The sequence below is a fragment of the Neopsephotus bourkii genome, unplaced genomic scaffold (assembly GCF_033783945.1).
Source record: "Neopsephotus bourkii isolate Nb327-2 ecotype Australia unplaced genomic scaffold, CSIRO-AGI_Nbou_v1 NB_1855, whole genome shotgun sequence".
Lineage (NCBI taxonomy): Eukaryota > Metazoa > Chordata > Aves > Psittaciformes > Psittacidae > Neopsephotus > Neopsephotus bourkii.
In genome coordinates this window covers 61864-72156 of record NW_026902328.1, presented here as the reverse complement: position 1 = coordinate 72156, position 10293 = coordinate 61864, and positions in this window count along the sequence as shown.

Sequence of the window (10293 nt, the reverse complement as noted above, 5' to 3'; positions counted from 1 at the left end):
CTAAAGATGCTAAAGCTACCAAAATGTTGTGGTGGTATTAGAAATGCAGTGGCATCAAGCACAGTAATAAATTCATCACTAACTAATGAGTGTTTACACCATTTAGGCACTTACTTACCCTTGAGGGTGTTTGAGTTTAGAGACCAGCATCTTCCAAGTACCCTTAAAAGTCCTAGTTTCTCCTCCGAGTAGATACATTCCAACCTGCTCATGTCTCAGAACTATTCTTTCCCATCAGGTTGCACCAGGTACAAGTAGGCTGCTGTTCGAACTCCCATGAGCCCTTTTGTCTTTCTCAACAATGTCATAGCCTTAACAGGAGGGAAGTGTCTGTCTCAATTTACACCATCCTTAAATCTGGACCTTTAGTCATTTTTGGGGGTTGTTCCAAGCGTGTATTTGAATTTCTTTCAACTGAAGAAAGGATTGAATCCTTCTATATACTTTCATATTGAGCACTCTGGTCAGTAGTTTATTATAAAAGGACAGTATGCCTTCATATTTTACAAGAGGGTGTCCTCAACTTCTTCCTGTGAGGGACAAATATGTGCAACATGCAGTAGTCATTCCTTGGGAAATTAACTTCCTGGGAATTCCCCCATCCAGTTTTTGACCTCAGAAACATTTGTGCAGGTTTTACGGTCCTCACACTGAAACAGCTGTGTGCATATGAAGTCTAGGTGCTTGGGAAATGTGAATGAAGAGATGCCAAGTGCATTCAGACTTTCAGATTAATGGGTACCTAGATAAATTCCAGAGGGGGAACTAGCTTTTGCCTAAAAGCCTTTTTAAGTACCTGTGTTGTTTACTGGCTCACCCCAAAGATATCAAGCTGAAAAATCTCCAGTCTCAGTGCCTCATTTGAGGCACTAAGGGCATTATTTTCAAATAGGGTTGGTTTTTTGTTTGGTGGGGTTTTGGGGGAGTTTTTTTGTTGGGGGTTGTGGTTTTTTTATTTTTTTTTTTTTTGGTGTTTTTATATATATATATATATTTTTATTTTTTTTTTTTTTTTCCCCTGGAGAAACTCTCTGCTACCATCTGGTGGTAAACTAGCGGAAGAGACATCAAGAGCAAACAATTTTTACTTGTGTGGGGAGTCATGGGTTAAAATTCATTACGTATTTGGAGCACTGGACTAATATCGAAAGTGTGATAGATTTCAGGATAGAAGAGTGAGCAGCATTCGTGATCGAAGTCGTTTTTCTATTGTTATATATTGAGATCGTGTGCTCAGATAATCTGGATATGCGCAATTTTTTTAATGTGAGAAAGTTTGCTAGGATGAAAAAGGGACTCAGGAGTTCTGACTGTGTGATCAGAACGTTAGTTATAGTGGTAGCAGGGCTACTTGATGAACTTTATAGCTACATTAGACTGCATTTATTTAGGTCATATATACAGCACTATCATGTCGAGGTACAACAGATACGGCCTGTTTTGAGTGATTGCATAATGGACTTGGACATATCCAGGAGGAGAAGGTGGTTCCCTGTGGATTCTTGCTGTGCTATGGGCTTTTGCTCTCATGTAAGAACAGATACTAAGTCTTCTGCTAACGCAGTATCTGATGGAGAAATCATGCATATTACCTACTGAAGCCATTAACAGTAAAGGAGCTCTAGTTGATACCCATTACTGCTTAGCACAGACGAAACTGGAGTAACCAGAGAAGAACCAGGCAAGGCACTGGGCAAGAAAGCAGTAAGGGAGAACAACAAATCCCAGCATTTGCATAACAAAAATCAAGGATGTAAGGTACAGGATCATATCAGTATATGGATAGTAATGCTTTCAGATGCAAAAGGTAACATTCCAGCTGGAGATAACAGCTACCAAGAGATGACATACAGGTTACTTGTCTGCAAAAATCCCCCTGGTGCCTTGGGACTAACCTAAGGCCATTCCTGAGTTCTGGAGCTCAAGAATTCACTGACAGGACATGATGGAGTACAGGCATGCTTCTCTACCAGATAGTTACAAAAATGAGACTAAGACAAAAGCACTGTTTCCCACAGGGTGACTGTTGACTTGCTACAAAAATATAGTTGCTTCCTTAGGTGTTCCACTTTCCCAAATTAATGCTATGCTGTTCTAATTCATAAGGGAATTACTTGGTTTACACACAGCTTCAGAATATGTCTATTGTAAACTGAATTGAGAAATATGAACTAGCAGGCTAAATGGACTTACCAGATGCTTTCAGACCTCTCTTCTAGTTATTTAAAATTAGTGTGGGGATTTCCACCATATCAAGCCTTGAGGGTGGTGGAACAGCAGTAAATACTCTCCAGATTTCCTTCAAATGCCATTTTCAGAAACTATTAAGTCATTTGGACTAAAGTTTAAAAAAACATACAGAGGCAAACAACAGAAAACTGGCACAGAAAGTTCCAGCCTGAGTTTTTCAACTGGATAAATGACAGTAGCATCTTCAAATGGTCATGCTACCTTTATATACCTGCTTATATGTCAGTTCACAGTAGTCAGTAAAATGAATTGGAAAAGGGCTTTGTAAGCCTTTTGGTGTACCAATGGGAAAAGAAGAAAAAGTTTGTTTTGTCCCATGTCTTGGCTTTGGATTACTTATTCAGCAGCCTTGTTCCTGAAAATCTTGACAGTGGAAAGTCCATAGAAAGCAGAATCAAGAGGTAAGCTTTCTCAGATGCTGTATAATGTAAAATACCTCAGAATCAATCAAACTCCTTTCTTTGTACAGTATTGATACATCCTAGATGACAAACCTCGTGCATTTAATGGAAAATTAAAAATGCTGGGTGTTAAGTGTATGTACTGGAAGTAGCAACCCAAACTCTTATCAATGACAATTGGTAAGCTATCTCTTTCCTCGTCCTACAATATTTAGAGTCTGGCATAGGATGCATGAGTTTTAAAAAAAGAACGAATCAAAGTGCAGAAGGTCTTGAAATTTTAGGTACATCAGTGTTGTGTACTATTTCTTTAGTTAACTGAAGTTCTTAGATATCTAAGCTATACAACCATGAATAGTGCTATTACTGCTTGAAACATGACTGTGTATTTAGTGAATGAATAAGGTAATTAATAAATTAGAAATTAATCATAAATTCACCATAGAATATAATACAATGTGAATGCATATTGTAATGTATAAAAGGCTAGCTATATCATTTAAAGAAGATTGCAGCTTGGATTCTTTAGATGGTTATGCTCAGTGGTTTGATGGCCAACAGTTAGTGCACTGTTTGCCATCTGCCACACTGAATAAAAAAAATCTCTGTGGCAAAGCCATGTTGCATTGAGCAGTGTATCTAGGCAAGGCTGTTGAAGACTAGATTGTGGAAGAGGAGGTATTGTGAGAACATCCTGGAGCAGTCAACTGAGAGCATCAAGCAGACTGTGTGGAGTGCCAGGAGTTGGAATCCCTGTGGCCAGTTAATGACCATTAACTAGGGAGGAGGCAGTCTTTCAAAGGAACAGCTCAAAGAACATGTTATTAGAGCTTTTTGTGAACATACTCAGAAGTATTATCCATGGTTCTGGGGATTATGCTATTCCAGCCCTAGTGTTGTATCAGCAAGCCTCTGCTGACAATAAAACTTACATTAGAAAGAAGTTCCTGTTGTCTTCAGTGTCTATACTGCTGCCCTGAGAAAAGGAAATGCTGGTGGCTTTTCTCCTGGTGTAGCATGTTTGCCAAACACAAGTTTGGACTTCTATGATTTAGCAGTATGATAGGACTTTTTCTGCTGACAAATGCATAGTGGATTGCAGAACAGATCTTCTTCTACAAGGGTAGCTTTTCTGATTTATCTATAAAGCTTTTCAAGACAAGAAATGCAGTGTGTACTTAGTGTTTAAATACACTTGGTACACTATTCCAGGGCAAGATTCCAGGGGAAAATGTCCTTCGGGCAAGGCTAGGTGGCGCAGCAGGTTAATGCATTAAAGTTTTTCAGCCGCTTCAGGGTTTGCAAATTCCTCTAAATTTCCAAGGCCTCTTATGTTTATTGACACATCGATGCATTGATTAATGTGGGAGAAACTAATTGCTTTTTGTGGCTTTTCTGGTTCATGATTTTCATATTTACACAAGTAAAAGTCCACACAGAAAAGCTTCCAAGGTATTTTCTGACCAAGACAACATAAATACTGTTCTCATTCCTTGTACATTGCCTTTCAAGCAGAAGGTTGAGGGTAAACAGACTCTGGATGCTTCTGATTTGGGAAAATTAGAGTTTATTTCATTCTCACTGCCCTTTTGAATACCACAGGGGTATGTTTATAGATGTTTTATATACCAATAAACCACTGTCTCCAAATACTTACCAAACATTAAAGAAATCTTCAATGTCAGCTTTTTTCTCCACAGAAAAGGAAAAATTTCTGAAAACACATTATTAGTGTGCCCTTAGTACTTCTTCCATCTGTCATAAAAAAATAGAATGCTGAGTCTAGTAGTGAAACATTGCTGTTTTGCTTGGAAAAACTTAGAATAACTACCTGGCCAGTTTTGTGAAGCAACTTAGTAAGTGTTAAATGGAACAATTATTTGTTGCCAAATTAAATTGTAACAGACTGCTAGTTTCTCAGATAGAGAATAATGTTTACATAAAAAGCTCAAGATAAGTGACTGTCTCATGTATTGTTATTTGCAGGAGATAACTAAGTGATGATTAATGAGTTATTTATATTCTTTGGAAGAGGTCAGGAGAGGAGTTATCAATATTTGAGCAGCAGTATGTGGCATTTTAAATAACCCCAATTATCAAAAAGGTTGAGAGTAACAGTCAGATGGTTAATGTACTGAGCATTTAGCTTCTGCTCCTATGAGGTGTCAAGTGCCTTTGCAAGGCACTGAGTGCTCTCAAATTACATTAAAATATAGAGGGAATTCACTTCCTTCCAGGAGATTCTCAACCACTGGCAGGATAAAGCTATTAGCATCCAGGCAGTAATGGATAGTAGGAAAAATCCATTTCCTTCTTTCAATTATTTATTTTTTATTATTTTTTTTTTTTTAATATTTCTACTCTTGAAATGGCTTGCAGAAGTTACCAGTGCTCTGTAAGCACTCGGCTGAGAGCTGAGTGCCTGCAAGCAAAATCTCTTTGTCTGCCCTGAGACACAAGGTAAACACAAAAGCTGAAAGCAAAAGTGAGAAACTGAAGAGTAAGAAGCCATGAAAACCTGTATGTCATAGATTTAAGCTCTTCAGTACAATGTATTTCTATAACATAAGGCAGTTTGGGCACCCCAGTGTGATGTGGCCTACTCCTTTGTGTGGAGACACACTGGTGTTAGCTCTCTGCTGCCAGGCTAGAAATGCAATAGCTAAACAAGCTTATTCTGCACAAATCCCAAGAGTCACAGGATACAGCTTGCATCAGCATTTGCAGCTCATATTTGTATCTTGTTCCAGGATAATCTGCTTATCCCGTCATGAGGTTAAGGAAGGAGCTGGTTTAGACCTGCTTTGGTAGTGTTCTGGTAGGGTTCCTACTCTTAAAACTGACAGAGCTCTGCCAGCTTTTTTTTTTGTGGTATTGTCAACCCTTACAAAACTGGCAGGTTTAAAAAGAAGGAAAGCAACAGTAGTAATTCTGCAGCAGAGCAATGACAAAAGGAACTGTGTGGATACAGAAGAATGAACCAAGGTGATGCTGCTTTAGAATAGCAAAAGCCTTCTACTCAAGCATTTTTATTAAGCCAGTTTTACTGAGCCGGTGTTCACATGCTTCATAGACTGTAATCATAAGAAATTTTCTCAGGAAAAAGCTGCAGGAGGAAATGTTCTGGAGTCTGAGGGGTAAGGCATACTGATGAAAAAGTCAGCAGTAGGTGTTTAAATTGTTGAGGAAGCTCTTTCCTGAAACCTCAATCTCCTCTATGCCAGGTCCTGCACAAATATTGGACAAAATAAATGTAAACAGCTGTGGAAGTAAAAGATAGTTGATGATTTTATACAGAAAGGAGAGCACAAAGAAACAGTATGTGATAAGTATTGGCAGCAGGATTATATGACAATCTAGTTATGGTTGAATTTCAACGTCCCTATGATACTGAGTGTAAAGGTGCTCTGGGGAGACAAACACACTACATGTATTTCTCAAGCTGTTCAAGTATGGCTTCCATTCTAGGTCCATGTCGTGTCACCAGTGGCAGGCTGGAACAGGCTGCTGAATATTCTCAGTGCCTTTCTATGGGAGAAAGTAAGCCAGCAAGGGTTTCTGAAGCTGACACTGTGACATAATGCTAGGACCCAGCTTAACACCAAACACAGCCAGAATTGTTGGTCTCCTGGGGAGCCACTGTCATCTTTGCAGAACTATGCTCTTTCTCCATGCAGTTCTCTGATGGATATGGTGGGTGTCTTGTGGCTCCTAGCCCTCTGGTTTGAGGGTCAGCAAGGTTGTTCATGCTTGGGTTAGTCCATGAAAGGCCTTGGAAGAAAAGATATTTGACATCACGAAGAAGGGAGTCAGCTATGTGGTACAGAAAGGTAGCCAGTCAAACTGAAAGATATAGTCAAAATTCTGACAATAGTATATTGGAGAGGTATAAGCAAGGCTAGTAAGGGGAATTTCTTAGGGTCTAACAAGGGAGACAGCAGTCTTCAGAAGAGTTTTAACTAGCTATGTAGGTAGAACAGGATAAGTTATAGAAATGTTATGTAGAGAGGATGCTTAAAATTAGACCTAATCTCTAGGTAAAGACGTGGGAAAGTGTAATCAGTGATGATTGCTAGGTTATTGACTTGAGAGGCTAGACAGTGTTATCTCAGAAAATGAGTGTGTGGAAAGTGTAGTGGATTTTTGAGAAGGTTAAGAGTGTCATCAAATTTACCAGCAAACAGCTTAAGATTGGAAAAAAATCTCTGGGTAACATGGTTACTTGATTATCAGTTGAAAGAACTGGACAAATTACTAGTATATCTGGGTTTATTATACTGAATGGGTCACACAATGAGGTTATTTTACTGATGGGGTAGTGGGCCTTGGATTTTTGTCTTTTCTTTGCTACTCCGTATGATTTTCTGTCTCTTAACTGGTACACTGCTTAAGTATCAACTTGTTTCCTGTCCCAGATACTGACTGGCTTTTCAGTTATCAGCTGATAACTTTACACATACGACATTTTGTTCTTTTTTTTTGCAGACATAAAGAAGGAATGAAGTGCCTTTAAATTAATGTAAACTCCATTTATAACATTGCAATTGATAGCCTCTTTATAAAAAATACTTTTATTTTGCTTACTCATAGAATCATAGAATAGTTAGGGTTGGAAAGGACTCCAAGATCATCGAGTTCCAACCCCTCTGCCGTGGGCAGGGAAACCTTACACTAAACAATGACACCCAAGGCTCTGTCGAGCCTGGCCTTGAACATCTCCAGGGATGGAGCATTCACAACTTCCCTGGGCAATCCATTCCAGTGCCTCACCACCCTCACCCCATCTTCCTTATATCCAATCTAAACTTCCCTGTTTAAGTTTTAACCCATTACCCCTTGTCCTGTCACTACAGTCCCTAGTGAAGAGTCCCTCTCCACCATCCTTGTAGGCCCCCTTCAGATACTGGAAGGCTGCTATGAGGTCTCTACGCACTCTTCACTTCTCCAGGCTGATCAGGCCCAACTTTCACAGCCTATCTTCACAGGGGAGGTGCTCCAGTCCCCTGATCATCCTCACGGCCCTCCTCTGCACTTGTTCCAACACTTCCATGTCATTTTTACATTGAGGACACCAGAACTGCACACAATACTCCAAGAGAGGCCTCATGAGGGCAGAGTAGAGGGGCAGGATCACCTCCTTCGACCTGCTGGTCATGCTCCTCTTGATGCAGCACAGGATACAGTTGGCTTTCTGGGGTGCGAGCGCACACTGAAGCTGCCTCATGTTCATTTTCTTATCGACCAACACCCCCAAGTCTTTCTCCACAGGGCTGCTCCGAATCTCTTCTCTGCCCAACCCGTAGCTGTGCCTGGGATTGCTCCGACCCAGGTGTAGGACCTTACACTTGGCATGGTTAAATTTCATAAGGTTGGCATCAGCCCACCTCACAAGCGTGTCAAGATCCCTCTGGATGGCATTCCTTCCCTCCAGCCTATCAACCGAACCACACAGCTTGATGTCATCAGCAAACTTGTTGAGGACGCACTCAATCCCACTGTCCATGTCAGCGACGAAGATGTTAAACAAGACCGGTCCCAACACTGATCCCTGAGGGACACCACTTGTAACAGGTCTCCAACCGGACATTGAGCCATTGACCACAACTCTTTGTGTGTGGCCATCCAGCCAGCTCTTTATGCAGCGGGTGGTCCACCTACCAAATTGATGTCTCTCCAATTTAGAGACAAGGATGTCGTGTGTGACAGTGTCGAACACTTTGCACAAGTCCAGGTAGATGACATCAACTGCTCTGTCCATCATTTCCATAGCCCCATCATAGAAGGCCACCAAATTGGTCAGACAGGATTTCCCCTTAGTGAAGCCATGCTGGCTGTCACCAAGCACCTTGTTGTTTTTCATGTGCTTTAGCATGCCTTCCAGGAGAACCTGCTCCAAGATTTTGCCAGGCACAGAGGTGAGCTTGACTGTCTGTAGTTCCCTGGCTCATCCATTTTCCTCTTCTTGAAAATGGAGTTTATATTTCCCTTTTTCCAGTCATTGGGAACTTTACCTGACTGCCTTGTTTTTTCAAATATGATGGCCAGTGGCTTAGCAACTTCAATTGCCAGCTCCTTCAGGACCCGCGGATGGATTTCATCAGGTCCCATGGACTTGTGTACTTTCAGGTTCTTAAGATGATCTGGAACTCATGCTTGTAAGGCATTATCCCATAAGAAGTAACAACGTCATCATTTGATCAGTCCACACCAAAAGGGAAGTACTCCTCAGCAAACCTATGTTTCTAACCATAATGCCAACTCATCTGGTTTCTCACCAAGCCTACTCACCCACAAAATTTTCTGAAGGATACCTAAACCCTACATGAATATACATGAATGACAACTTGATGATACCAGTTTTTATGTTTTGGCCTCAGTGAATGTTATCTTTGTAGCTGTCCCAAACATCCTATGTGGGTGGAGAAAAGGAATGAGAGACAAATTATTATTTCCTGTGTAATTGACATTAATCCTTTGAGCAGCTATTGCATGCTTAGATGTACTTTGAAGAATTTGTGGTTGCACTGGTTTTGGTTCATTCTGACTCAAGGGAAGGGATCAAAGGTTCATAACTCTGTTGTGGTTGCCCATTGCTGCACGTTTTCTTTGTGGTAGCATGCAGTAATAAAATGCCTTGAAAGCTACTATAAAATTTGCTGAATGGCTTACCTATTGGTGATGTCTCACCATATAGCAGTGAAAATGGAGTGTAGTTGTGTGAATGTTGTGCAAAGAGGAAACCATGGCTGAGAGACAGGGGAAAATAAAGATGTTTTAACATGACCAGCAGAGAGTGAGAACAACATCTGGGGTATTTGAACTAACAATTTTAGGGATATCCATTATATCGCGAAAGTTTTTAATTTGCACAGTTATATTCAAACATCGGTGGTTTGAAGTTATATTCAAACTTGGACCTAATGGGTTAAAAACCCATACATTTCTTAACTTTGTGTGATCCAGGTTTCACTGATGCATGTATGGTGATTTGTACTTCATAAAATCATAGAATCGTAGAATAGTTAGGGTTGGAAAGGACCTTAAGATCATCAAGTTCCAACCTTCCTGCCATGAGCAGGGATGCCTTACCCTAAGAAGGATTTTTAAGAAGCACTCTGGTAAAAGGCAGCTTTGTTTGGATTTCACTCAAGGCATTTGGAATATTGAAGCACAGGGAAGCCAGGTTCTGTCTATAAACTCAAGCACAAACAAAAATGCCCACAGTCAAAACCTTATCAACAGTAGTCTGATTGTACTGTATGAGAGTAGAGATGCTAAATTGTAAAAAAAAACCAAAAAACAAAAAAAACCAAAACCCCATGGTATTTTCTTCTCTTTAGTATGCAGATATACTGACAAAACAAGCACAGTTTTCCAGTCATCATATTGTGCTTTGACATGTGGGCAGCTTGGTAATACCTATGGAAAGTGATATTCGAGCTGATCAGCTTTCTTCAAGAGTTGAAAATCCAAACCTGTACAGAGAACATCTTGTTTCTCAAATAAGATATTAATTTGAACTTTAATAACCACAGCTCTGTCTCCACAAATCAGCACTGCAAGCATTTAATAATCCTAGGGTAAAGCGGGAAGTATTCCATCAGTTTATTTGCTAGAGTAGGGTTGAAGGAAGTGTATCGGG